Source organism: Bombus vosnesenskii, unplaced genomic scaffold (assembly GCF_011952255.1).
Source record: "Bombus vosnesenskii isolate JDL3184/JDL3185 unplaced genomic scaffold, Bvos_JDL3184-5_v1.1 scf7180000016077, whole genome shotgun sequence".
NCBI lineage: Eukaryota > Metazoa > Arthropoda > Insecta > Hymenoptera > Apidae > Bombus > Bombus vosnesenskii.
Genome location: NW_022884266.1, coordinates 20,001 through 27,500, shown reverse-complemented (window position 1 = coordinate 27,500; position 7,500 = coordinate 20,001). Strand labels below are relative to the sequence as shown.

Here is a 7,500-nt window from a genome sequence, read left to right as displayed (position 1 = left end):
CTTGATCATTTAGAGGAAGTAAAAGTCGTAACAAGGTTTCCGTAGGTGAACCTGCGGAAGGATCATTAACGATACGATACCAAAAGAATTTGGCTTGAACACATATAAAAAAACTATGAAATATATATCAATGGTCGGTAAGGAGCTGTACTCCTCCTGTATCGACGAAAGTATATACGACGTATTAACAAGCTATATACTTTAACAAACGAAAACGCCAGGGAGCTTGGCAACCTCCGTTGGCACGAATAGAAATATTCTTAAGGAGGAGACGACCCTCCAGCTACGGAATTATACGAAGAGAAGGTGGCACTCTCTCTCGATCATCGGGATGAAGAGATATATATATATATATATATACACAAGTATAAAAACGAAATGCGAATGAAACTTATTCGAGGCGCCTGCGTGAGGTCGTAAACAGAAAGACCCGCCGTCTCCGAATAAAACATATATATGAAATTCTAATAAAAGGGAACTCTAGCTTCGAAAGGGCCAACAAAAGTTAAGGCTCGATATCAAACGAAAAAATTACGATGGAAACCAGGTGTAAAGAGAAATGCAGTCGTGGCGCCTGCGAGAGGCCGTACACAGAAAGACCCGCCGTCACGATCTCGTATTTCGTATTTGCATCGTGGAAACCGTACAAACGAAATATAAAAGTCCATGCAGACTAATAAGAAAATCTCTAAAGTGCCTCGTGTCGGAGAGATCATGCTCGCCTATTCTCTTCTATGTTTCGTGGTCTGTGTTGCGTTTGTTCTCCTCCTAGCAACGGGACATATCGAAGACTCCTCTTTGGGATCGAACGAAGCGTCTAGAACGAGTCGACGAGAGCGAAAGAACTTGTAGCGAGTCGCGCAGGGCGAAAGGATACCGATATACATCTTCGAAGGTTCTCTTCGAAGATCCATGGATACCTTCTGCGTCGACTTCTCTCGTCTCTTTCATCGAAACTCTCGTCGTTCTCGAAACGTGCTTCCTACCCAAAGGGCGTGTGCTCTTCGTATGTCGTTTCGTTCGAAATAACGAAACCACGTGTAACATACTCGTGGATCGGGTAACCTAGAACGAAGACGCATCGCGTGGATGTTGGCCCGCTATGCGACGATGACCGATGATGATGATGATGATGATGTCGATGTCGACGACTGCGATGAAGACGATGTGTAGCAACGATTCGTAACTAGTCTAGCCGAAGCTCGTTCAGAGGGGAACGCCGCCGGCTTCGAAGCCTCGATGTCGTGAGTCGGACACCCGTGCCGTCGCTAGAGTTTTTCAAACTCTGCTTCTGGATATTGGGACGAAAGACCGCTCGAGGACGACGACAGCCGTGCGTGCGTATCCCATCGAATTTTTTACACCACCTGAACGAGACTAAGGTTTCGTCTAGTCGATCGTCTACCGTCGCATAATGTATATTATATACCGTTCAGAGGGGACCGGCTGTCTATCCTCGTTGTCGTGAGTCGGACACCCGTGCCGTCGCTAGAGTTTTTCAAACTCTGCTTCTGGATATCGGGACGAAAGACCGCGCGAGGACGACGGATGCGAGTCCCATCGAATTTTTGATTTACACACTACCTGAACGAGACTTAAAGTTTCATATTATATACCGTTCAGAGGGGACCGGCTGTCTATCCCCGTTGTCGTGAGTCGGACACCCGTGCCGTCGCTAGAGTTTTTCAAACTCTGCTTCTGGATATCGGGACGAAAGACCGCGCGAGGACGACGGATGCGAGTCCCATCGAATTTTTGATGTACACACTACCTGAACGAGACTTAAAGTTTCATATTATATACCGTTCAGAGGGGACCGGCTGTCTATCCTCGTTGTCGTGAGTCGGACACCCGTGCCGTCGCTAGAGTTTGTCAAACTCTGCTTCTGGATATCGGGACGAAAGACCGCGCGAGGACGACGGATGCGAGTCCCATCGAATTTTTGATTTACACACTACCTGAACGAGACTTAAAGTTTCATATAATATACTACCGTTCAGAGGGGACCGGCTGTCTTTCCTCGTTGTCGTGAGTCGGACACCCGTGCCGTCGCTAGAGTTTTTCAAACTCTGCTTCTGGATATCGGGACGAAAGACCGCGCGCGGACGACGGATGCGAGTCCCATCGAATTTTTGATTTACGCACTACCTGAACGAGACTTAAAGTTTCATATAATATACTACCGTTCAGAGGGGACCGGCTGTCTTTCCTCGTTGTCGTGAGTCGGACACCCGTGCCGTCGCTAGAGTTTTTCACACTCTGCTTCTGGATATCGGGACGAAAGACCGCGCGAGGACGACGGATGCGAGTCCCATCGAATTTTTTATTTACACACTACCTGAACGAGACTTAAAGTTTCATCCAGTTTGTCGTCTATCATCGCATATATAATATACCGTTCAGGGGGGACCGGCTGTCTATCCTCGTTGTCGTGAGTCGGACACCCGTGCCGTCGCTAGAGTTTTTCAAACTCTGCTTCTGGATGTTGGGACGAAAGACCGCGCGAGGACGATGGATGCGAGTCCCATCGAATTTTTGATTTACAAGACACACACTACCTGAACGAGACTAAAGGTTCATCGAGTTTATCGTCGCATAACCCGTTCGGAGGGGACCGGCTGTCTATCCTCGTTGTCGTGAGTCGGACACCCGTGCCGTCGCTAGAGTTTTTCAAACTCTGCTTCTGGATATTGGGACGAAAGACCGCGCGCGGACGATGGCTGAGAGTCCCATCGAATTTTTGTTTTTTTTTTTAAAAAAAACACCACCCGAACGGAGATGTGTTCTATCTTTCGTCGATTTTTCATGCTTTCAGTCGTCGCGTGGTCGCCATCCGTTCGGAGGGGATCGCCGGCTTCGAAACCTCGATGTCGTGAGTCGGACACCCGTGCCGTCGCTAGAGTTTTTCAAACTCTGCTTCTGGATATTGGGACGAAAGACCGCTCGAGGCGGGCGGCCGCGCGAATCCCATCGAATCTTTACTATCACCCGAACGATGGAGAGATGCACGCGCGCTGTTTCTTGAATAATTGGACGAGAGAGTAGAATCAAACACATATATAACATGGGCTGGCCACCGTGCTTACTCGTTCGCGAGATCGTGTGCTGTACAGAGGATTCAGAATCGGGTGTATATATCCCCGTCGTTTCCTGACGAACGGAGCTTCGATCTCGATGGTTGTTATATATCATAATGTACTTTACGCCCGGCCGGCGAACGCGCGTATCTTCGCGCGTTCGTCGGTTTCTTTTTCTTTCGAACGTTTTGTGTCGTCAATTCTATGGCGACTTCTGCGCGTTCGATTCCCGTTGGTCGAACGTGACGGAACTCGGCTTCGATAGAACCGAGAAGCGTACATTTGAGTACTGAACTGTTGTAAATTTATAAAAGATTACCCTGAACGGTGGATCACTTGGCTCGTGGGTCGATGAAGAACGCAGCTAATTGCGCGTCAACGTGTGAACTGCGGGACACATGAACATCGACATTTCGAACGCACATTGCGGTCCACGGATACAATTCCTGGACCACGCCTGGCTGAGGGTTGCTCACGTAAACCTAAGACTGCTTGCGTTGCGTATCGTCACTCTCCGTATCTGTCTCTCTCTGTCCCTTCTTGCCTTAACAACCCGCCGTCGTTCTTCTTTATATAAGAGAACGTTTCAGAGTCGGACGAAGGTACAAGAACGAGGATACGAATAAGAGCGGACGGAGAGAACATACGCGACGTACGAGCGGTTGTTGGACGCTCGTCGGCGTTCGTCGCGGTCGTGCAGAGACCGTGCAAGTCGTACGCATGCTCGATATATAATCTATCGTGTTCACGGGAGACTACGAAACTCTACCTCTGTCTCTCTCTGTCCCTTCTTGCCTTGACAACCCGCCGTCGTTCTTCTTAAAAATTATAAGAGAACGTTTCAGAGTCGGACGAAGGTATACGAAGGGATACGAATAAGGGCGGAGAGAACCGTCACGGACCTGCGTGAGTGCTCGCGGCGTCGTGAGTCGTCCTTACGAGGGCGACCGCCCGCTTATGCACCGCTTCGTGTATCGGTTATCGAACGTATATACTCGTAGTGTTCTCCTCGTGACCGATTTTTTTTTTCATATCAGGCGATATATGCTACGTTTGCCGGTGTTCGACGCACGAAGGTCCGCGCCCCCGACGTCGTCTTAAACGAATATTATATTTGGCGAGACTGAGAGAGAGAAAGCAAATATGGGAACTCGGTCGAGAGAGGAGAGAAGAGAGAACCAAAAGCCTAAACTCGATGGCGTGCGAAACTTTGCCATAATCTACCGTCTTTTCTTAAGACTCTCGTACAGCCCCAGGGATCGAATGCCCACTCCGTCTCTTCGCGAAAGCGACTGACAACAACGAGGACCGTCGCATCGATGGGTCGTCGTTGCGTTTTCCACGCTCTGTGCTTTTTTACAAGCCCCGAAAGTATCAGCCGTAGATCCGGGAACGCACACGCGAGATTTCTTCGAACGCTCTGACGACTTAGGGAGGTATGATCCCCAGCGTAGCGCGGAGATCGGAGAGTACACGTACTCGTATCGGGACGAATTTTCCCCGTCGTCGTGTATCTCTCTGCCCGCGCGCCTGGCTCCCAAAAGCCACGTTCGTCGGAAATCTTACATATTATATATGTAATGCGTGTGCGAACTAGCGTGTGTCTAAGATCGGCTATACACGGGTGCCGCTGTACTACAAGCTCGAGGTGTTTTCCGCAGCGTTTCTGTACCCGAGGAAGATGCGCATGTGAGTCCGTTACGAAGTTGTTCGTACGGTCGTCGTCGGAGAGGTCGTAGACGAGGAAGAAGACGATCCCCTTTGGCGAGGCTCGAGAAGAAAACTTTGAGAGAGACGAGGTATACACGCGCGTACGACTATGTCGTGCGCGCGTGTGATTTTTTTTTTATGGCAATTCGGCGCTTCGAGAATAGAGAAAAGAGAGTGTTGGTCACCCCATGCCTCTTCGTCGTCTATCGCTGGACCGCGCATCCTAACGTCGCGCCGGTCGTCCAGTCCCCGAACACACACACACCCGACGGTACGTCTCGCTCGCTTTTCACTTGCGTGAGTTCCCATACCGGGAACCGCTGGAATCGTCGAGAGAAGAGAAACGGCTGTAGGAGAAAAAGAGGACGGACGTTAAAAACCGGACGATCGTTACACGGATGTCTTGCGTGAGTCTTAGCTCGAACATGATACGACGAACGAAGTTTGGCACTTTGGCGAGATGCATAAAACGCTCGTACATACATATATTGTATATCGAATAGAGAGTGAGTGTTCTCCTTCTATTCGAATTTTTTTTTCTCTTTGAGGCGATTTTCGCACAGAGAAATACACACCTTACCTTCTCTCGCACCGAATCTTTCCGAGCTTTCGTTTTTTCTGCGAGTCTACGCAAAACACGACACGAACGAATTTTCGTTTCGCGTCGTGACGTTGAAGCGACCTCAGAGTAGGCGAGATCACCCGCTGAATTTAAGCATATTACTAAGCGGAGGAAAAGAAACTAACAAGGATTTCCTGAGTAGCGGCGAGCGAACAGGAATTAGCCCAGCACTGAATCCCGCGGTTCCGCCGTTGGGAAATGTAGTGTTCGGGAGGATCCGATTGACCCGAGACGTCGAACCGCGTCCAAGTCCATCTTGAATGGGGCCATGTACCCACAGAGGGTGCCAGGCCCGTAGCGACCGGAACGCGTCCCGGGAGGATCTCTCCTTAGAGTCGGGTTGCTTGAGAGTGCAGCCCTAAGTTGGTGGTAAACTCCATCTAAGGCTAAATACAACCACGAGACCGATAGCGAACAAGTACCGTGAGAAAGTTAGAAAGAACTTTGAAGAGAGAGTTCAAGAGTACGTGAAACCGTTCAGGGGTAAACCTGAGAAACCCAAAAGATCGCATGGGGAGATTCATCGTCGACGGCGCCGGTTCCCGTTGATGAGCGATGCTCCGGGTGGGCCTTCGGGAGCTCACTAGCGAGGGCACGCCATCCTCGGTGTCGAACGCACCGGTGTCGTAGTCGTGCACTTCTCCCCTAGTCGAACGTCGCGACCCGTTGTGTGTCGGTCTACGGCCCGAGCGGGCGCCTGTCGCGTCGCTTCGGCGCACGCGTCAGACCCTCGGTCGCCCGGCCGACCGCACGACGGTACACTCACGGTATCGGGCCGCAACCAATCCATTCTCGAATGTGTGTGCGTCTAGACCGCCGCAAGCTTCGCCCTTACTCCGTAGTCTCGGACTTACGTTCCGTGCTCGGGTATGCGGCAGCTGTTAGCAGTGCGGATTTCTTGGACTGGCCGAGTCTCGAATTACCGGTCGGCGACGCTATTGCTTTGGGTACTCTCAGGACCCGTCTTGAAACACGGACCAAGGAGTCTAACATGTGCGCGAGTCATTGGGACATTTGAAGCCTAAAGGCGAAATGAAAGTGAAAATCGGCGTTCGCGTCGATGGAGGGAGGATGGGCCGCGCAACTATGCGGCCTCGCACTCCCGGGGCGTCTCGTTCTCATTGCGAGGAGAGGCGCACCTAGAGCGTACACGTTGGGACCCGAAAGATGGTGAACTATGCCTGGTCAGGACGAAGTCAGGGGAAACCCTGATGGGGGTCCGTAGCGATTCTGACGTGCAAATCGATCGTCGGAACTGGGTATAGGGGCGAAAGACTAATCGAACCATCTAGTAGCTGGTTCCCTCCGAAGTTTCCCTCAGGATAGCTGGCACTCGACCGTTCTCATCGAACGCGTGCGAGTCTCATCTGGTAAAGCGAATGATTAGAGGCCTTGGGGCAGAAACGACCTCAACCTATTCTCAAACTTTAAATGGGTGAGATCTCTGGCTTGCTTGGATCATGAAGCCACGAGATATTGGATCAGAGTGCCAAGTGGGCCAATTTTGGTAAGCAGAACTGGCGCTGTGGGATGAACCAAACGTGGAGTTAAGGCGCCTAAGTCGACGCTTATGGGATACCATGAAAGGCGTTGGTTGCTTAAGACAGCAGGACGGGGGCCATGGAAGTCGGAATCCGCTAAGGAGTGTGTAACAACTCACCTGCCGAAGCAACTAGCCCTGAAAATGGATGGCGCTGAAGCGTCGCGCCTATACTCCGCCGTCAGTGGCAAGTGGGAAGGCACGCGAGTCTCGCGATCTCCTCGCGGGATCCGGGACCGTCCTTCATGAAGCTCTGACGAGCAGGAGGGTCGCGGCGGTGTGCGCAGAAGGGTCTGGGCGCGAGCCTGCCTGGAGCCGCCGTCGGTGCAGATCTTGGTGGTAGTAGCAAATACTCCAGCGCGGCCCTGGAGGACTGACGTGGAGAAGGGTTTCGTGTGAACAGCCGTTGCACACGAGTCAGTCGATCCTAAGCCCTAAGAGAAATCCTATGCAGATGAGGTGTCCTAAGATCATACACAAAAAGCGCAACAACAACAACAAACAAATATATGAGCGAAAGATACACACCCATTGGGCGAAAGGGAATCCGG

General features: G+C 51.2%; 1 long non-coding RNA gene and 3 other non-coding genes across 4 annotated transcripts in view; 3 read left to right on the top strand and 1 right to left on the bottom strand.

Annotated features, from left to right (window-relative positions):
* Positions 1-68, top strand: part of LOC117241527 — a 1,923-nt gene extending 1,855 nt beyond the window's left edge. Inside the window, exon 1 of the ribosomal RNA XR_004495032.1 lies at positions 1-68. This exon is cut by the window's left edge and continues 1,855 nt beyond it. This is a non-coding gene — a ribosomal RNA (small subunit ribosomal RNA).
* A 330-nt stretch (positions 69-398) lies between these two features.
* Positions 399-2,947, bottom strand: LOC117241523. Its single transcript, XR_004495028.1, has 2 exons — positions 2,864-2,947; positions 399-1,235 (listed from the first exon to the last, which is right to left on the bottom strand). It is a non-coding gene; the product is annotated as an uncharacterized LOC117241523 (long non-coding RNA).
* A 446-nt stretch (positions 2,948-3,393) lies between these two features.
* On the top strand, positions 3,394-3,548 carry LOC117241525. Its single transcript, XR_004495030.1, has one exon. It is a non-coding gene; the product is annotated as a 5.8S ribosomal RNA (ribosomal RNA).
* Positions 3,549-5,465: 1,917 nt separating this feature from the next.
* Positions 5,466-7,500, top strand: part of LOC117241528 — a 4,079-nt gene continuing 2,044 nt past the window's right edge. Inside the window, exon 1 of the ribosomal RNA XR_004495033.1 lies at positions 5,466-7,500. This exon is cut by the window's right edge and continues 2,044 nt beyond it. This is a non-coding gene — a ribosomal RNA (large subunit ribosomal RNA).